Source organism: Oncorhynchus masou, unplaced genomic scaffold (genome assembly GCF_036934945.1).
Source record: "Oncorhynchus masou masou isolate Uvic2021 unplaced genomic scaffold, UVic_Omas_1.1 unplaced_scaffold_3751, whole genome shotgun sequence".
NCBI lineage: Eukaryota > Metazoa > Chordata > Actinopteri > Salmoniformes > Salmonidae > Oncorhynchus > Oncorhynchus masou.
Genome location: NW_027010153.1, coordinates 12,501 through 34,865, shown reverse-complemented (window position 1 = coordinate 34,865; position 22,365 = coordinate 12,501). Strand labels below are relative to the sequence as shown.

Here is a 22,365-nt window from a genome sequence, read left to right as displayed (position 1 = left end):
TATACTGGTGTCTGCGGTACTGGTGTACTGGTGTCTGGTGTCTGCGGTATACTGGTGTCTGCGGTACTGGTATACTGGTGTCTGCAGTACTGGTATACTGGTGTCTGCGTTACTGGTGTCTGCGTACTGGTATACTGGTGTCTGCGGTACTGGTGTACTGTACTGGTGTCTGCGGTACTGGTATACTGGTGTCTGCGGTACTGGTATACTGGTGTCTGCGGTACTGGTATACTGGTGTCTGCTGTACTGGTGTACTGGTGTCTGCAGTACTGGTATACTGGTGTACTGGTGTACTGGTGTCTGCGGTACTGGTATACTGGTGTACTGTTGTCTACTGTACTGCCATTTATTGGACTGTATTGTGCACTATAGTCTTTGGGTCCTGGAATATTGGTCTTTAAAATCCAATGTACTGTCTACTATGAATCATCACCTTGACTATGAGACTAGAGAATCGTAGGTTAGGAGTGTAGGTGATGTTGAGGCGGTACTCCGTGGCGTTTTCTCCTCTATTCTCCAGACGAACGTCCACCACCATCCTCCTCCTCGATCCCTCCATCACTCGCTCTGACCCTCCGCCCCTCCTTCGGACAGACGTCGACACATCGCACCCCTGGAGTGGACTGCATTCCCACAGAACTGCCTGTGGGGGGAGGGGGAGAAATCAATCAATTCTGATCTCTCTGTGTGTGTGTGTGTGTGTGTGTGTGTGTGTGTGTGTGTGTGTGTGTGTGTGTGTGTGTGTGTGTGTGTGTGTGTGTGTGTGTGTGCGCTCACCTCCAAGACAGCAGGTCAGTTGTACTCTGTAAGGACAGGCCTGGTGTACAGCGGTCGTCCTCATCACAGCCATTCCAGAAGGGAAGCTAGTAAAGCGAGAGATACTCAGTTACAATCCATATCATAGTACGGCTATGCCAAGAGGTCTGGACCTTTATGGTACAGCGAGTACTATGCTTGCCCTGCAAACCATAGTGTCACTGGTTCAAGCCCCTGGATGTTCCCCTTAATCGCTACAATACCACTCATAAAGCTGTAGACTAAGAGCTAAACAAGGAGACGACTGGTTAGTGGTCAGGTCAAGCAGTCATGTGACCCGCTCAAAGCGCTTCCTTTCTTCATCGCTTCCTTGAAGTGATCACTGATTAGATATGATTGGACAGATGAACAGAAGGTTCCAGCAAATGTTTTTGTTTTACCTGTCCAGACATTTCTAATCAGTGATTGCATAAGAAGTGATGATGGTCAGTGGTCAGATGTGTGTATCTCACCTCAGTCCTGAAGGTGGTGGGCCAGGTGTCGTCCAGCGCAGGGCCCTGGTCGGGATCCTGCAGTGCCACTGCCACAGTGAACACGATGGGCCTCACATAGTCCGTGGTCTCCTGGATCAACAACACGTGGGGAGGATCAGCATTATTACAACTGTATGATAGGATAGAATAGGAAACATTATAATGATAGGATAGGAAACGTTATAATGTTAGGATAGAATAGGAAACTTTATAATAGGATAGAATAGGAAACACAATGATAGGATAGAATAGGAAACTTTATAATGATAGGATAGAATAGGAAACTTTATAATGATAGGATAGAATAGGAAATGTTATAATAGGATAGAATAGGAAACATAATGATAGGATAGAATAGGAAACAATGATAGGATAGGAAACGTTATAATGTTAGGATAGAATAGGAAACGTTATAATAGGATAGAATAGGAAACATAATGATAGGATAGAATAGGAAACATAATGATAGGATAGGAAACGTTATAATGTTAGGATAGGATAGGAAACGTTATAATGATAGGATAGAATAGGAAATGTTATAATGTTAGGATAGAATAGGAAACGTTATAATAGGATAGAATAGGAAACATAATGATAGGATAGAATAGGAAACATAATGATAGGATAGAATAGGAAACGTTATAATAGGATAGAATAGGAAACATAATGATAGGATAGAATAGGAAACATAATGATAGGATAGGAAACGTTATAATGTTAGGATAGGATAGGAAACGTTATAATGATAGGATAGACTAGGAAACGTTATAATGTTAGGATAGAATAGGAAACGTTATAATAGGATAGAATAGGAAACATAATGATAGGATAGAATAGGAAACATAATGATAGGATAGGAAACGTTATAATGTTAGGATAGGATAGGAAACGTTATAATGATAGGATAGGAAATGTTATAATGTTAGGATAGAATAGGAAACGTTATAATAGGATAGAATAGGAAACATAATGATAGGATAGAATAGGAAACATAATGATAGGATAGAATAGGAAACATAATGATAGGATAGGAAACATTATAATGTTAGGATAGAATAGGAAACGTTATAATAGGATAGAATAGGAAACATAATGATAGGATAGAATAGGAAACATAATGATAGGATAGGAAACGTTATAATGTTAGGATAGGATAGGAAACGTTATAATGATAGGATAGAATAGGAAACATTATAATGATAGAATAGGAAATGTTATAATGTTAGGATAGAATAGGAAACGTTATAACGATAGGATAGAATAGGAAACGTTATAATGATAGGATAGAATAGGAAACGTTATAATGATAGGATAGAATAGGAAACGTTATAATGATAGAATAGGAAACGTTATAACGATAGGATAGAATAGGAAACGTTATAATGATAGGATAGGAAACGTTATAATGATAGGATAGGAAATGTTATAATGTTAGGATAGGAAACGTTATAATGTTAGGATAGAATAGGAAACATTATAATGATAGGATAGGAAACGTTATAATGTTAGGATAGGAAACGTTATAATGTTAGGATAGGAAACGTTATAATGTTAGGATAGAATAGGAAACATTATAATGATAGGATAGGAAACGTTATAATGTTAGGATAGGAAACGTTATAATGATAGGATAGAATAGGAAACATAATGATAGGATTAAATAGGAAACATAATGATAGAATAGAATAGGAAACATAATGATAGGATAGAATAGGAAACATAATGATAGGATAGAATAGGAAACATTATAATGATAGAATAGAATAGGAAACGTTACAATGATAGGATAGAATAGGAAACGTTATAATGATAGGATAGAATAGGAAACATAATGATAGGATAGAATAGGAAACATAATGATAGGATAGAATAGGAAACGTAATGATAGGATAGAATAGGAAACGTAATGATAGAATAGAATAGGAAACATAATGATAGGATAGAATAGGAAACGTTACAATGATAGGATAGAATAGGAAATGTAATGATAGGATAGAATAGGAAACGTTACAATGATAGGATAGAATCGGAAACGTTACAATGATAGGATAGAATAGGAAACGTAATGATAGGATAGAATAGGAAACGTAATGATAGGATAGAATAGGAAACGTTACAATGATAGGATAGAATAGGAAACGTAATGATAGGATAGAATAGGAAACATAATGATAGGATAGAATAGGAAACGTTACAATGATAGGATAGAATAGGAAACGTAATGATAGGATAGAATAGGAAACGTAATGATAGGATAGAATAGGAAACATAATGATAGGATAGAATAGGAAACATTATAATGATAGAATAGAATAGGAAACGTTACAATGATAGGATAGAATAGGAAACGTAATGATAGGATAGAATAGGAAACATAATGATAGGATAGAATAGGAAACGTTACAATGATAGGATAGAATAGGAAACGTAATGATAGGATAGAATAGGAAACGTAATGATAGGATAGAATAGGAAACATAATGATAGGATAGAATAGGAAACATAATGATAGGATAGAATAGGAAACATAATGATAGGATAGAATAGGAAACATAATGATAGGATAGAATAGGAAACATAATGATAGGATAGAACAGGAAACATAATGATAGGATAGGAAACGTTATAATGTTAGGAATAAACCAGAGGCATGTATTTAGATTGTCAGGACATTGAGGTTTCTGCATTATGAATTGACCATGTTCCCTCCCCCTCCCCCATTAACATTACATAGGGGAATATTTCAGTATTGCTATGCTGAATGTCTGAATGTCTAGAATTATAATATTTACAATTATAAAAGTTGTCCCAATTATCTAAATACATGGCTCTGGATAATACCATCTCAAGTCTCTATCTTACCTTCTGATTGGCTGTATGTATAGTAGTCATATTGCTTCCACCTATCCAATAATCTCAGATCTCCCGGATAGGTTAGAGTCTAGTTGATTTGGAATTCAGCTAGAGTTCAGTCAGTGCTCACCATGACATGGAAGTAGATGTGTTGACAGGTCTCCTCTCCAGAAAGCAGGGTCAGGTTTCGAAACAGCAGTTTATCAGGGTCGTCCATTATGGCTCTGGGGTTGAATCGGCGCTCCCCAATGGTGGTGTTGTAAGTGATAGCTAGAGAGATGAAGAAAGAGGGATGTTGGAAACATGTTCTATACATCAATACTTTATTTTCTATAAAGTAATGACCAGAAGCAGCACAGATTACATTACAAAAAAGACACTTGGACAAAATACAAGAGCCACCGTCAAGGAACTGAAACAACGTCTCAGTTGAGGACATTTGAATGAGTGAATACTGTGGAGTTGAGAGAGTTGACTAGACCTCTTGAGCCATATGGCTTTGGAAGTGATTCATTTCCAACCCACACTGTTTAAGAGGCACGTTATTTATTACACTGCTTTAATAGCTTGGGGAAAATACCATAAAATGCAGAGCTCATACACATTACCCGACTGAGCATGCCAACTGGAGAGTACCCTGGTCTCCCATACCTCATACCTACTCTCTCCATTATGCCATGGCATTGTTGAATGCTCCTTTCTGATTGGCTTGAAAGGCATTCTAGAGTGTGCATTATTTCCCTATAACGTATGGTATATTTTCACGGTAGAATTCAATGGCTATAGTTCATTCTTACATGTTCTATATTTGAGCTGCTTTTTAAAAGCAAAAGTTCAATTGAAAACATTGGCATTGTTGAATTCAATTTTCATAATGGCAAGCTAGAACTGATGGTTTGGTTAGCTAAACTAGCAAGTCTGATTGTTTGATTACCACAGCAACTACTGTATCTATTAAAGTTGATAGCTACTTCAGTGGATATTGAACACATGCTCTTTCCATTTCCATCAGATGCTGCTTAAAGTTGAAAGCATGTTACCTTAATAAGTACATTTGGAGATATCTCTTTTTTCAAAGTTTAGTCTTCCTTGGACAGTTGACAACAACAGACTTGCAGCCCCAGCAGCAGCAGCAGCACATCTGACAGATGTTACTAGACCAGACATGATAATGAGGGGAAATTAAATCAATGTGTTCCCACTGTTCAGTTTCCCCTAAATGTCCAACCGTCCCGGCGGAGGACAAGATAACTTTCTGAGCCTTCTTCCTATTAGTTTGGCCCGTCCAACATATGTGACAAAGATGGCGGGAAGTTGGGAGGTTAACCAGAAACATCTATGCCTCAATGCCTCCTTAGTCTGCCTCCTTAGCCTGCCTCCTTAGCCTGACTCCTATAGTCCCACACAAGGGGGAAAACCTGAGCCAACAGGCCTCAACCTTTAAAACAAATTGTGACCAGAGATACCTTGTGTCAGAGCACGGGTGGGTCACTGTCGGTGATTCAACACCTCAGAGCCATGGCAACCGAAACGGTCTCCAAGGAGATTCTGAAGTGTGGGGTAGCCATGTCGGGTTATCCACAGCCTGACAACCATCAGCCTGATTATATTGCCACCATAGAAATTCAATGAGTAGAGTGGACAGAATGCATACTATTCGGAGGGCAATTTACATACAGTATGCTAGGCTACTTAACAGTCAGAGGCTAGGATAATCCACATCAGTTCTCATCAGATGTAGCAGTTGGCTTAGCATGTCCGTAACCACTCTAGAATGATGTCCTAAACTGTCACTGATAGCGAGGAAACATTTTCCTGTGGCTCTGCTCCGGGGCAAGAAGCCATCACCCTTTCACTTAGTGAGCCAACAACAGAGCGGTCTGACTGACTCAACAACAACCAAGCAGAGACATTGAGCAATACACGTTTGGATCATGATTACAACTATGAGTCTCTGAACTGCATTACTTCTAGTGCTGACTTGATCCTTAGCCAATGTGTAGCAAGCTTGGAAAGGCTAAGCTTTGCTCTAAACATAGAACAGTCTTGGAAAGCTTTGCTCTAAACATAAAACAGTCTTGGAAAGGCTAAGCTTTGCTTCAAACATAGAACAGTAGGAGATCAACAGTAGAGTTAATCAAGATGTCAGTTTTGCCTGAAAGACATTGAGGTCCTCTGCTGACTGTACAGTGAACGAACAACAGTGATCTTCCATTAAGATGAATCCAGTTTTATTTGTTCAGTTCTCATCCCCATAAAAGCAGTAAGCAGTGGGCGGCTTAAACAGAACCCATATTATGAGAAGCGCAGAGAAAGAGTTCAGCAACATCAGCAATATCTCAAGGTAGTTGGAGTCAATCTGACATCTCTGGCACTGAAGTTATAATCAGTAGAAGGATGCAGGCTACATTATAGTCTATAACGTGACTCACTGAAGTTATAATCAATAGAAGGATGCAGGCTACATTATAGTCTATAACGTGACTCACTGAAGTTATAAACAGTAGAAGGATGCAGGCTACATTATAGTCTATAACGTGACTCACTGAAGTTATAAACAGTAGAAGTATGCAGGCTACATTATAGTCTATAACGTGACTCACTGAAGTTATAAACAGTAGAAGGATGCAGGCTACATTATAGTCTACAACGTGACTCAATGAAGTTATAATCAATAGAAGGATGTAGGCTACATTATAGTCTATAACGTGACTCACTGAAGTTATAAACAGTAGAAGGATGCAGGCTACATTATAGTCTATAACGTGACTCACTGAAGTTATAATCAATAGAAGGATGCAGGCTACATTATAGTCAATAACGTGACTCACTGAAGTTATAATCAATAGAAGGATGCAGGCTACATTATAGTCTATAACGTGACTCACTGAAGTTATAAACAATAGAAGGATGTAGGCTACATTATAGTCTATAACATGACTCACTGAAGTTATAGTCAATAGAAGGATGTAGGCTACATTATAGTCTATAACGTGACTCACTGAAGTTATAATCAATAGAAGGATGCAGGCTACATTATAGTCTATAACGTGACTCAATTGGTCATTTTTGAACACTCACCCACTTCCTGTGTAGGAAGTATGGCTGTCCGGGCGGTGACGTTTAGACACACTATGGCTGACATGCAGGTCACGTCCTTGCCTCCCCTCTCACAGTCCTTCACAAAGACGTTGATCTTGCTGGGTTCAAACCTGATGTTGGCGTGAATTCGGATGACACTGCGAGACCTGCAGATGAACCATACACAGTGTTATCATAAATGTGGTTATTATATGCTCGGGATACATACAGTACCATAGAAACAGTAGAACACTTGTTAATATCTAAGAGGAACAGTAGAACACTTAATATCTAAGTGACCTACCAGAGAAACAGTAGAACACTTGTTAATGTCTAAGTGACCTACCAGAGGAACATTAGAACACCTGTTAATATCTAAGTGACCTACCAGAGGAACAGTAGAACACTTGTTAATGTCTAAGAGTAACAGTAGAACACTTGTTAATATCTAAGAGTAACAGTAGAACACTTGTTAATATCTAAGTGACCTACCAGAGGAACAGTAGAACACTTGTTAATATCTAAGTGACCTACCAGAGGAACAGTATAACACTTGTTAATATCTAAGTGACCTACCAGAGGAACAGTAGAACACTTGTTAATATCTAAGTGACCTACCAGAGGAACAGTAGACCACCTGTTAATATCTAAGTGACCTACTAGAGGAACAGTAGAACACTTGTTAATATCTAAGTGACCTACCAGAGGAACATTAGAACACTTGTTAATATCTAAGTGACCTACCAGAGGAACATTAGAACACTTGTTAATATCTAAGTGACCTACCAGAGGAACAGTAGAACACCTGTTAATATCTAAGTGACCTACCATAGAAGCACGGCTGCCCCCAGGGACCCCACGGCCAAGTCCACCAGGCCATCCTCATTCATGTCCATACTGCCATGGATACTACGGCCAAAGTAGCGCAGGCCACTAGCGATGTCTACCGCAGCTATCCTCTGTTTGTATTTCCGCAGAATCCTGTTGCGTTGGCTGAAGAAGACGTAGATGGCTCCTCTGTGGTCATCCTCCAGAGGAGCCCCCACCACCACGTCGTTGAAGCCGTCCCCGTTCAGGTCAGGGGCCGGGGCCAGCGAGGAGCCGAACCGAGCGTTCTGACCATGGTCCTGGATCTCCAACGCTCCCTCCAGGACGAAACGATTCTGAAGAAGGAAATAGGATGTCATTTTGGAATATTTCTGATACACGGGATAGAGGGTACTGTAGGTAAAGGTTGTGTCATGTGCATGTATATTCAATTATGTTTTTGCCAATGTTTCCCCTACTGGTTGGTAGGATTCTCTTTGTTACTCTGTACCTAAAGAGTCTTTGGTTGAAAAACCTTGAAAAACAAATGCACAAGCGGAATCCATCAACAACAGACATAGTGGCTAAGGAAATGGAGTTACAGTTGTTCTCAATTGCTAAAACACTAAACCCCATTGGCTGAACTAAGTTCTCTTCATTTAGCTAATTATGCAGTCTGTTGTCAATACCTTAAACCATTTCACATGGTAAAACACAGTCTGTTGTCAATACCTTAAACCATTTCACATGGTAAAACACAGTCTGTTGTCAATACCTTAAACTATTTCACATGGTAAAACACAGTCTGTTGTCAATACCTTAAACCATTTCACATGGTAAAACACAGTCTGTTGTCAATACCTTAAACCATTTCACATGGTAAAACACAGTCTGTTGTCAATACCTTAAACCATTTCACATGGTAAAACACAGTCTGTTGTCAATACCTTAAACCATTTCACATGGTAAAACACAGTCTGTTGTCAATACCTTAAACCATTTCACATGGTAAAACACAGTCTGTTGTCAATACCTTAAACCATTTCACATGGTAAAACACAGTCTGTTGTCAATACCTTAAACCATTTCACATGGTAAAACACAGTCTGTTGTCAATACCTTAAACCATTTCACATGGTAAAACACAGTCTGTTGTCAATACCTTAAACCATTTCACATGGTGAAACACAGTCTGTTGTCAATACCTTAAACCATTTCACATGGTAAAACACAGTCTGTTGTCAATACCTTAAACCATTTCACATGGTAAAACACAGTCTGTTGTCAATACCTTAAACCATTTCACATGGTGAAACACAGTCTGTTGTCAATACCTTAAACCATTTCACATGGTAAAACACAGTCTGTTGTCAATACCTTAAACCATTTCACATGGTAAAACACAGTCTGTTGTCAATACCTTAAACCATTTCACATGGTAAAACACAGTCTGTTGTCAATACCTTAAACCATTTCACATGGTAAAACACAGTCTGTTGTCAATACCTTACACCATTTCACATGGTAAAACACAGTCTGTTGTCAATACCTTACACCATTTCACATGGTGAAACACAATTTTCAGATCTCACTTAGACTTTCAGCAAAACTCTAAACACATTCTCATTCTCAAAACACATTCTGCACTCTAATGCACATGTCATCCATACTGGTAAACACAAGTGGCAACAATCAAATACAAATAGAGAACACATGTCATTGATTGAACACAACCACTCAAAATTGAAATAACCTGTTTCAAATGATGCGACACAACCAATATAAGCCAGTTCAGAGAGCAAACAGGTTGTTGAAGGTGGGAAGGAGAAAGTCTGAGAATGGATAGAAGAAACAATGTGAGAGGACGAGGACGAGTGCGTATGCGAGGTGGTGCGACGAGGAGGAAGAGGAGGAGTAGTGCAAGAAACAGGAAGAAGAGGAGGAAGAGGAAGACAGAGTGGAAATATCTGATGAAATTCGAGCAACATTGATCACATGTTTACTCCTTTTGATTTTTGTCCCTTTTAGTATTGTGTACTGTAGTACAGTGCATTGTAGGCTGTATACTGTAGTACAGTGCATTGTAGGCTGTATACTGTAGTACAGTGCATTGTAGGCTGTATACTGTAGTACAGTGCATTGTAGGCTGTATAGTGTAGTACAGTGCATTGTAGGCTGTATACTGTAGTACAGTGCATTGTAGGCTGTATACTGTAGTACAGTGCATTGTAGGCTGTATACTGTAGTACAGTGCATTGTAGGCTGTATACTGTAGTACAGTGCATTGTAGGCTGTATACTGTAGTACAGTGCATTGTAGGCTGTATACTGTAGTACAGTGCATTGTAGGCTGTATACTGTAGTACAGTGCATTGTAGGCTGTGTACTGTAGTACAGTGCATTGTAGGCTGTATACTGTAGTACAGTGCATTGTAGGCTGTGTACTGTAGTACAGTGCATTGTAGGCTGTATACTGTAGTACAGTGCATTGTAGGCTGTATACTGTAGTACAGTGCATTGTAGGCTGTATACTGTAGTACAGTGCATTGTAGGCTGTATACTGTAGTACAGTGCATTGTAGGCTGTATACTGTAGTACAGTGCATTGTAGGCTGTGTACTGTAGTACAGTGCATTGTAGGCTGTGTACTGTAGTACAGTGCATTGTAGGCTGTGTACTGTAGTACAGTGCATTGTAGGCTGTGTACTGTAGTACAGTGCATTGTAGGCTGTGTACTGTAGTACAGTGCATTGTAGGCTGTGTACTGTATTACAGTGCATTGTAGGCTGTGTACTGTAGTACAGTGCATTGTAGGCTGTATACTGTAGTACAGTGCATTGTAGGCTGTGTACTGTAGTACAGTGCATTGTAGGCTGTATACTGTAGTACAGTGCATTGTAGGCTGTATACTGTAGTACAGTGCATTGTAGGCTGTATACTGTAGTACAGTGCATTGTAGGCTGTATACTGTAGTACAGTGCATTGTAGGCTGTATACTGTAGTACAGTGCATTGTAGGCTGTATATTGTAGTACAGTGCATTGTAGGCTGTATACTGTAGTACAGTGCATTGTAGGCTGTATAGTGTAGTACAGTGCATTGTAGGCTGTATACTGTAGTACAGTGCATTGTAGGCTGTATACTGTAGTACAGTGCATAGTAGGCTGTATACTGTAGTACAGTGCATTGTAGGCTGTATACTGTAGTACAGTGCATTGTAGGCTGTATACTGTAGTACAGTGCATTGTAGGCTGTATACTGTAGTACAGTGCATTGTAGGCTGTATACTGTAGTACAGTGCATTGTAGGCTGTGTACTGTAGTACAGTGCATTGTAGACTGTATACTGTAGTACAGTGCATTGTAGGCTGTGTACTGTAGTACAGTGCATTGTAGGCTGTATACTGTAGTACAGTGCATTGTAGGCTGTGTACTGTAGTACAGTGCATTGTAGGCTGTATACTGTAGTACAGTGCATTGTAGGCTGTGTACTGTAGTACAGTGCATTGTAGGCTGTATACTGTAGTACAGTGCATTGTAGGCTGTGTACTGTAGTACAGTGCATTGTAGGCTGTATACTGTAGTACAGTGCATTGTAGGCTGTATACTGTAGTACAGTGCATTGTAGGCTGTGTACTGTAGTACAGTGCATTGTAGGCTGTATACTGTAGTACAGTGCATTGTAGGCTGTGTACTGTAGTACAGTGCATTGTAGGCTGTGTACTGTAGTACAGTGCATTGTAGGCTGTGTACTGTAGTACAGTGCATTGTAGGCTGTGTACTGTAGTACAGTGCATTGTAGGCTGTGTACTGTAGTACAGTGCATTGTAGGCTGTGTACTGTATTACAGTGCATTGTAGGCTGTGTACTGTAGTACAGTGCATTGTAGGCTGTATACTGTAGTACAGTGCATTGTAGGCTGTGTACTGTAGTACAGTGCATTGTAGGCTGTATACTGTAGTACAGTGCATTGTAGGCTGTATACTGTAGTACAGTGCATTGTAGGCTGTATACTGTAGTACAGTGCATTGTAGGCTGTATACTGTAGTACAGTGCATTGTAGGCTGTGTACTGTAGTACAGTGCATTGTAGGCTGTATACTGTAGTACAGTGCATTGTAGGCTGTGTACTGTATTACAGTGCATTGTAGGCTGTGTACTGTAGTACAGTGCATTGTAGGCTGTATACTGTAGTACAGTGCATTGTAGGCTGTGTACTGTAGTACAGTGCATTGTAGGCTGTATACTGTAGTACAGTGCATTGTAGGCTGTATACTGTAGTACAGTGCATTGTAGGCTGTATACTGTAGTACAGTGCATTGTAGGCTGTATACTGTAGTACAGTGCATTGTAGGCTGTATACTGTAGTACAGTGCATTGTAGGCTGTATACTGTAGTACAGTGCATTGTAGGCTGTATACTGTAGTACAGTGCATTGTAGGCTGTGTACTGTAGTACAGTGCATTGTAGGCTGTATACTGTAGTACAGTGCATTGTAGGCTGTGTACTGTAGTACAGTGCATTGTAGGCTGTATACTGTAGTACAGTGCATTGTAGGCTGTGTACTGTAGTACAGTGCATTGTAGGCTGTGTACTGTAGTACAGTGCATTGTAGGCTGTGTACTGTAGTACAGTGCATTGTAGGCTGTGTACTGTAGTACAGTGCATTGTAGGCTGTGTCCTGTAGTACAGTGCATTGTAGGCTGTGTACTGTAGTACAGTGCATTGTAGGCTGTGTACTGTATTACAGTGCATTGTAGGCTGTGTACTGTAGTACAGTGCATTGTAGGCTGTATACTGTAGTACAGTGCATTGTAGGCTGTGTACTGTAGTACAGTGCATTGTAGGCTGTATACTGTAGTACAGTGCATTGTAGGCTGTGTACTGTAGTACAGTGCATTGTAGGCTGTGTACTGTAGTACAGTGCATTGTAGGCTGTGTACTGTAGTACAGTGCATTGTAGGCTGTGTACTGTAGTACAGTGCATTGTAGGCTGTGTACTGTATTACAGTGCATTGTAGGCTGTGTACTGTATTACAGTGCATTGTAGGCTGTGTACTGTAGTACAGTGCATTGTAGGCTGTATACTGTAGTACAGTGCATTGTAGGCTGTGTACTGTAGTACAGTGCATTGTAGGCTGTATACTGTAGTACAGTGCATTGTAGGCTGTATACTGTAGTACAGTGCATTGTAGGCTGTATACTGTAGTACAGTGCATTGTAGGCTGTATACTGTAGTACAGTGCATTGTAGGCTGTATACTGTAGTACAGTGCATTGTAGGCTGTATACTGTAGTACAGTGCATTGTAGGCTGTATACTGTAGTACAGTGCATTGTAGGCTGTATAGTGTAGTACAGTGCATTGTAGGCTGTGTACTGTAGTACAGTGCATTGTAGGCTGTATAGTGTAGTACAGTGCATTGTAGGCTGTGTACTGTAGTACAGTGCATTGTAGGCTGTATACTGTAGTACAGTGCATTGTAGGCTGTGTACTGTAGTACAGTGCATTGTAGGCTGTGTACTGTAGTACAGTGCATTGTAGGCTGTGTACTGTAGTACAGTGCATTGTAGGCTGTGTACTGTAGTACAGTGCATTGTAGGCTGTGTACTGTAGTACAGTGCATTGTAGGCTGTATACTGTAGTACAGTGCATTGTAGGCTGTATACTGTAGTACAGTGCATTGTAGGCTGTATACTGTAGTACAGTGCATTGTAGGCTGTGTACTGTAGTACAGTGCATTGTAGGCTGTATACTGTAGTACAGTGCATTGTAGGCTGTGTACTGTAGTACAGTGCATTGTAGGCTGTATACTGTAGTACAGTGCATTGTAGGCTGTGTACTGTAGTACAGTGCATTGTAGGCTGTGTACTGTAGTACAGTGCATTGTAGGCTGTGTACTGTAGTACAGTGCATTGTAGGCTGTGTACTGTAGTACAGTGCATTGTAGGCTGTGTACTGTAGTACAGTGCATTGTAGGCTGTATACTGTAGTACAGTGCATTGTAGGCTGTATACTGTAGTACAGTGCATTGTAGGCTGTATACTGTAGTACAGTGCATTGTAGGCTGTATACTGTAGTACAGTGCATTGTAGGCTGTATACTGTAGTACAGTGCATTGTAGGCTGTATACTGTAGTACAGTGCATTGTAGGCTGTATAGTGTAGTACAGTGCATTGTAGGCTGTATACTGTAGTACAGTGCATTGTAGGCTGTATAGTGTAGTACAGTGCATTGTAGGCTGTATACTGTAGTACAGTGCATTGTAGGCTGTATAGTGTAGTACAGTGCATTGTAGGCTGTATACTGTAGTACAGTGCATTGTAGGCTGTATAGTGTAGTACAGTGCATTGTAGGCTGTATACTGTAGTACAGTGCATTGTAGGCTGTATAGTGTAGTACAGTGCATTGTAGGCTGTATACTGTAGTACAGTGCATTGTAGGCTGTATAGTGTAGTACAGTGCATTGTAGGCTGTATACTGTAGTACAGTGCATTGTAGGCTGTATAGTGTAGTACAGTGCATTGTAGGCTGTATACTGTAGTACAGTGCATTGTAGGCTGTATACTGTAGTACAGTGCATTGTAGGCTGTATAGTGTAGTACAGTGCATTGTAGGCTGTATACTGTAGTACAGTGCATTGTAGGCTGTATACTGTAGTACAGTGCATTGTAGGCTGTATACTGTAGTACAGTGCATTGTAGGCTGTATACTGTAGTACAGTGCATTGTAGGCTGTATACTGTAGTACAGTGCATTGTAGGCTGTATACTGTAGTACAGTGCATTGTAGGCTGTGTACTGTAGTACAGTGCATTGTAGGCTGTATACTGTAGTACAGTGCATTGTAGGCTGTATACTGTAGTACAGTGCATTGTAGGCTGTATACTGTAGTACAGTGCATTGTAGGCTGTATACTGTAGTACAGTGCATTGTAGGCTGTATACTGTAGTACAGTGCATTGTAGGCTGTATACTGTAGTACAGTGCATTGTAGGCTGTATAGTGTAGTACAGTGCATTGTAGGCTGTGTACTGTAGTACAGTGCATTGTAGGCTGTGTACTGTAGTACAGTGCATTGTAGGCTGTATAGTGTAGTACAGTGCATTGTAGGCTGTGTACTGTAGTACAGTGCATTGTAGGCTGTGTACTGTAGTACAGTGCATTGTAGGCTGTATACTGTAGTACAGTGCATTGTAGGCTGTATACTGTAGTACAGTGCATTGTAGGCTGTATACTGTAGTACAGTGCATTGTAGGCTGTATACTGTAGTACAGTGCATTGTAGGCTGTATACTGTAGTACAGTGCATTGTAGGCTGTATACTGTAGTACAGTGCATTGTAGGCTGTATACTGTAGTACAGTGCATTGTAGGCTGTATAGTGTAGTACAGTGCATTGTAGGCTGTATAGTGTAGTACAGTGCATTGTAGGCTGTATGCTGTAGTACAGTGCATTGTAGGCTGTATACTGTACAATGGACAAATTGTATGGCCCTGAACATTGTGCTTTCCATTTATTAACAGTACTGACTGCTCAATAGATTTGGACTGGTTGCAGGTTCATATCAACAAAGAACAAGAATTACAGTATCACAGAGACAAAGGACAAGTTTGTGAGATGCAGGGTACAGTACTGTAAAAATAGGGGTACAAGGAGGAGGAAGAACAAAAAACAAAATTGCAAAGAGCAAAGCAGAGTAGTAATTTCCTATCAGTTTTGAGTTACTATGATAGAACATGTTTTCGTTCGTCAAAAGACAATGACGGAAAAATATGAATATTTTTTTAGATTAAAAATGTACTTCTCCCTGAGAATTGTATGTTTTGAACAATGTGTTTTCTATTTTTCGGTGTATTGTTTACTGACTGCTTGAGAGTGTATATCATTTTGATCACTTTGTTTATGATTTGAGAGCAGTGTTTGATTTTGAACACAGGTAAAACTGTTTTGAGGCGAATGTTTCATTTTGCGAGAGGAGTCAGAGGTTATGTAAATAGTGCTTGAAGATGAGGGGTTTTGTGTTTAATGTTTTCAGGAAATGGAGCAAGGTTTCAGAAATTGTGTTTTAGCAATTGAGAAAAACTATAAGTTCTAAATCTGTTATCTCCTGTGCTGCGGCCGGGTAGCCCCACCCCACAGGCTTCTGGGATATCTCAGTCATCCATCGATGATCTTCTTCAAATGGACAGTCCTCCATTTATTTACACAGCTCATAATGAGACATAGAGACATTGTTGTCTTTAACTTTCCCCTTCAGTCTTTACAGAAGCTTTCATTTGTTATTCCAAATTTATTTAGGAAAGTAAACAAAACATGTTGGAAACCTTTGTTTTTGTTTACATAAATAGACCAAAGTAACTAACAAACAATAGCTGGGGAGTTATGAGTTTTGAATTTGAAATCAACTGAAAACCTCAAGCTGCATTGTTTTTGCTCACGCAAGGGGAAGGGTTTAACTCATTTTCTATCCCAAGGGGGAAATATGATTTCCCAAAAACATTGTCAACATGAGGGATGGGTGATTCATCCGAGTGTCACAGGATCAAAGGCAAACGAGGCTTCTGGATGTTTCTTTAGGGATGTTTCTGAGGAACTTTGAGTATTCACAGTGGGTGTAAAGTCAGTCGGAGTAGAATTAGGTTTATCCTCAGTCTGGAAAAAGGTACAATCCCTCAGCATGAAGAAAGTATGGGAGCCAAGTATTTTAGGCCATCATCAGCCATACACATTATCACTCTCCAGTCTGTCTCATCTTTCTCCCTAATCTACAGCCTGTGAACGGCTGAAACATTAGATCACTTGTTTTTTTCAGTTGTCTTTTAAAAGGAAAGAGGCGGACAGGGTAGTGTGTGTGTGTGTGAGTGTGTGTGTGTGTGTGAGTGTGTGTGTGTGTGTGAGTGTGTGTGTGTGTGTGAGTGTGTGTGTGTGTGTGTGTGTGTGTGTGTGTGTGTGTGTGTGTGTGTGTGTGTGTGTGTGTGTGTGTGTGTGTGTGTGTGTGTGTGTGTGTGTGTGTGTGTGTGTGTGTGTGTGTGTGTGTGTGTGAGAGAGAGAGAGAGGATCATACTCAGTGGGGAGCATTAGAAACATGTGGTGGGATGGGGAATGGGGAGACCATCACTGTCATTCCACAGTGGCTTATTGGTAGAATGGAAGGCCACCTCTCTGTCACTTATTTTTAACCTAAACACAACGCCCCTTTTGTGTCCTTAGTTGGGGGATCCCTTGTCTTTTTTTCTTGTTTGGGGAACCTTAATGATCAAGCACTTATCAGTCCACAGGTACCCCTTATAGTATATTTGAGAGAGAGAGAGAGAGAGAGAAACAGAGAGAAACAGAGAGAGAGAGGGTAAGAGAAACAGGGAGAGAGAAAGAGAGAAAGAGAGAGAGAGAGAGAGAGAGAGAGAGAGAGAGAGGGAGAGAGAAACAGAGAGAAACAGAGAGAGGGAGAGAGGGAGAGAGAAACAGAGAAACAGAGAGAGGGAGAGAGAAACAGAGAGAGAGAGAGAGAAACAGAGAGAGGGAGAGAGAAACAGAGAAACAGAGAGAGAGGGAGAGAGAAACAGAGAGAGAGGGAGAGAGAAACAGAGAGAAACAGAGAGAAACAGGGAGAGAGATAGAGAGAAACAGAGAGAGAGAGAGAAACAGAGAGAAACATAGAGGGAGAGAGAAACAGAGAGAAACAGAGAGGAAGAGAGAAACAGAGAGAGAGAGAGAGAGATACAGAGAGAGGGAGAGAGGGAGAGAGAAACAGAGAGAGAGAAACAGAGAGAGAAAAACAGAGAGAAACAGAGAGAGAAAAACAGAGAGAAACAGAGAGAGAAAAACAGAGAGAAAAACAGAGAGAAAAACAGAGAGAAACAGAGAGAGAAACAGAGAGAGAGAAACAGAGAGAGAGAGAGAAACAGAGAGAGAAATAGAGAGAGAAAAACAGAGAGAGAGAAACAGAGAGAGAGAGAAACAGAGAGAGAGAGAAACAGAGAGAGAGAATCAGAGAGAGAGAATCAGAGAGAGAGAATCAGAGAGAGAGAATCAGAGAGAGAGAGAGTCTCAAAACTACAGGAATTCTTCTGTAGTCATTTCCACCTACTAAGAAGCCCCTTTCTCCAAATACCAGGCTGTTAATTCAGTTTGATGTAGTGAATGCTTCCCTACTGAGTTTACGGTGCACTTGTACACTAACCAACCAAGACGGCGTGCTGGCACAGGGAGGGAGGCTGTTCATGTCATCTGTGTGACGGCTGGTGCCAAAAGTCTGGTAGACTGTTGATGTTGTACCAGTGGGTTAACTAACCCATCAAGGCTCTGGAACGTCTAGTAGACTGTGTTGTACCAGTGGGTTAACTAACCCATCAAGGCTCTGGAACGTCTAGTAGACTGTGTTGTACCAGTGGGTTAACTAACCCATCAAGTCTCTGGAACGTCTAGTAGACTGTGTTGTACCAGTGGGTTAACTAACCCATCAAGGCTCTGGAACGTCTAGTAGACTGTGTTGTACCAGTGGGTTAACTAACCCATCAAGGCTCTGGAACATCTAGTAGACTGTGTTGTACCAGTGGGTTAACTAACCCATCAAGTCTCTGGAACGTCTAGTAGACTGTGTTGTACCAGTGGGTTAACTAACCCATCAAGGCTCTGGAACGTCTAGTAGACTGTGTTGTACCAGTGGGTTAACTAACCCATCAAGGCTCTGGAACGTCTAGTAGACTGTGTTGTACCAGTGGGCTAACTAACCCATCAAGGCTCTGGAACGTCTAGTAGACTGTGTTGTACCAGTGGGTTAACTAACCCATCAAGGCTCTGGAACGTCTAGTAGACTGTGTTGTACCAGTGGGTTAACTAACCCATCAAGGCTCTGGAACGTCTAGTAGACTGTGTTGTACCAGTGGGCTAACTAACCCATCAAGGCTCTGGAACGTCTAGTAGACTGTGTTGTACCAGTGGGCTAACTAACCCATCAAGGCTCTGGAACGTCTGGTAGACTGTTGTACCAGTGGGTTAACTAACCCATCAAGGCTCTGGAAGGTCTGGTCTGATGTGTTGTAATGTAAATACAATGCGCTGGGATAGTTTGTCTCTATGTGTTCTGGTCGAGGTGTTTCGTATTCTGTGCTGACCTGGTTTTAAGTGTGTTTGGTAACGGGACCTGGGGCGTGTGTGTAAGTGAATGTGTGTGCACACGAGTGTGACGTGTGTGTGTGAGCATTCGTACATCTGTGAGTGAGTGAGTGAGTGTGTGAGTGCGCGTATCTGTGTGTGCACGTATGTGTGCGTGCGTGTGTGCGTGCGTGCGTGCGTGTGTGTGTATATGTGTGTGTGTGTGCGTGCGTGCGTGCGTGTGTGCGTGCGTGCGTGTGTCTGTATATGTATGTGTGTGTGTGTGCGTGTGTGCATGCGTGTGTGTGTGTGTGTGTGTGTGTGTGTGTGTGTGTGTGTGTGCGTGTGCCTGCCCACCCACCAGCTCAGTCACTCTGTAGATGTACACCTTGCCCTTCTCCCAGCCTCCACTGAAGAACATGGGAGCTGCCACCAGTAGGTTGTCTGTTACTCCGTCACCATCTATATCCACTGGGGAGATCTCACTTCCATAGTACGACCCGATCTGAAATATAACCACACATCCAGACCATCAGCACCCTGGATCAACAACAATAATATCATCGTCTGGTCATTCAGCAGACACTTTTATCCAGAGTAAACACACCGTGTTTCATACTCAGTAGATGTGGTCCAGCCCATTCCTCCAGCTGGCACATCAGACTCTAAAAGCACCATGCTAACCAACCATCATTAAGATCCCCACAATCACACGTCCTTCACCACATCCTTCACCACATGCCTTGACCACATCATTAAAACCTCCCCAGCAAACGTTATTAGCATTCATTAGCATAGCATTCCAGTCATCATCATCGTTCAGGTAACAGACCCAGATGTTTCCATGTAGAGGCTAGTTAGCGCCGCAAAACAACCCAGCCTTTTATCAACCAGACCTGGGTTCAGATACCATTTGAACCTTTCAAATACGTTTAACGTTTTCTTTAGCATATCTGGACTGCCAATGATTTACACTTTTGGAACTATTCCATTCGTTCCATTGCATCAGGCAAACTCAGTCAAGCCCAGCTATAGTCTTTGTAATGATGTCAAATAGTATTTGAACCCAGGGCTGTTCCTCTCAATGAGTGTTGTTATGGATCTCTCTGTCTGTAGTATCCTCTTAGCTGGTGTTGTTATGGATCTCTCTGTCTGTAGTATCCTCTTAGTTGGTGTTGTTATGGATCTCTCTGTCTTTAGTATCCTCTTAGCTAGTGTTGTAATGGATCTCTCTGTCTGTAGTATCCTCTTAGCTGGTGTTGTTATGGAACTCTCTGTTTTTAGTATTCTCTTAGCTGGTGTTGTTATGGATCTCTCTGTCTGTAGTATCCTCTTAGCTGGTGTTGTTATGGATCTCTCTGTCTGTATTATCCTCTTAGCTGGTGTTGTTATGGATCTCTCTGTCTGTAGTATCCTCTTAGCTGGTGTTGTTATGGATCTCTCTGTTTTTAGTATCCTCTTAGCTGGTGTTGTTATGGATCTCTCTGTCTGTAGTATCCTCTTTGCTGGTGTTGTTATGGATCTCTCTGTCTGTAGTATCCTCTTAGCTGGTGTTATTATGGATCTCTGTCTGTAGTATCCTCTTAACTGGTGTTGTTATGGATCTCTCTGTCTGTAGTATCCTCTTAACTGGTGTTGTTATGGATCTCTCTGTCTGTAGTATCCTCTTAGCTGGTGTTGTTATGGATCTCTCTGTCTGTAGTATCCTCTTTGCTGGTGTTGTTATGGATATCTCTGTCTGTAGTATTGTCTTAGCTGGTGTTGTTATGGATCTCTCTGTCTGTAGTATCCTCTTAACTGGTGTTGTTATGGATCTCTCTGTCTGTAGTATCCTCTTAGCTGGTGTTGCTATGGATCTCTGTCTGTAGTATCCTCTTAGCTGGTGTTGTTATGGATCTCTCTGTCTGTAGTATCCTCTTAGCTGGTGTTGTTATGGATCTCTCTGTCTGTAGTATCCTCTTAGCTGGTGTTGTTATGGATCTCTCTGTCTGTAGTATCCTCTTAGCTGGTGTTGTTATGGATCTCTCTGTCTTTAGTATCCTCTTAGCTGGTGTTGTTTACTGTAGCTGGAAGCTTGTTTTTCTATTTTTATTCACAATGTAGATGGAATGTGTGTGTTTTGAATTAAGGGGGACAGGAATGGGATGGGAAACACATGGGATCTGTGTAATGTTGTTGGCTACATGGGGGCGTGGGAAGGCTGTCTAGACTTCATAGCGCAGACTATCATGGATGCTGTGTCCTGGCTGGGTTGCCAGATTGACAAAAGGACTGGAAAGACTACTGTCATGGTGGACTCAGACGGTGAGATGGGAGAACCAGATTGAGAAGGGTGGGGTCCATGAGCAGAAGGGAATATCGGGGTCTTGGATGATCTTCATATGTCTTTTAAAGAGAGAGTAATGCCAGTGTAAGTGTGTGTTATACCACTGTGTAACTGTTCAGTTTATGGTTGGAGTTTAGGACTTGGGTTGTGGCTCAGGATAGTGTTGTGTCAATTAAATAGGTGGTAGACATGTCTTAGGGCCCCAGTTAAAAAGAGAGTTTGGGAAGCCCAGTTGTTGAGTCTACCTGTTGTCCTTTGAGGGAGTGCAGGATGGTGAGGTTACCAGTGTTCTTCAGGGTGAAGATGATGACCTTGCCAGTATGGTTGAACCGCGGTGCCCCTGCCACGTACAGCCGACCGTTCCTGGCCGACACCACCGATGTTACTGTGTAACCTGGACACACACACACACACAACACACAACACACAACACACACACACACACACACACACACACACACACACACACACACACACACACACACACACACACACACACACACACACACACACACACACACACACACACACACACACACACACACACACACACACACACACACACACACACACACAGCCTTGTTGAGTCCAAATGATTCAATCATTCATTACTGAAACCCAGAGTATTCACTAAACCCAGTGGTAGAGGATTGTCATAATTGCTAACTCAGCCTAATGTTCTCCTGTCTGTCACAGCTTCACTTTGTGTTGACCTCCTATGTTCACCTTGGATTGCCCAGTTGTCTTGAACAACAATTGTCTTCCACAGCTTCTTTCTCCCTGGAGCATAAAGCCTGTTCCTCATAGAATATCTGGAAGGAATGTCAGCTAGTTGTTACGGTGTGTGGTGTAACTCTCTCTTCTCTGCACAACATCACCATCAAATGGGCCATTAAAGGCATACCAGTGTGTGTGTGTGTTC

At 41.4% G+C, this 22,365-nt stretch overlaps 1 pseudogene; it reads right to left on the bottom strand.

Annotated features, from left to right (window-relative positions):
* Positions 1 to 433: 433 nt before the first annotated feature.
* LOC135534654 (integrin alpha-11-like) overlaps positions 434 to 22,365 on the bottom strand; it is a 31,198-nt pseudogene continuing 9,266 nt past the window's right edge.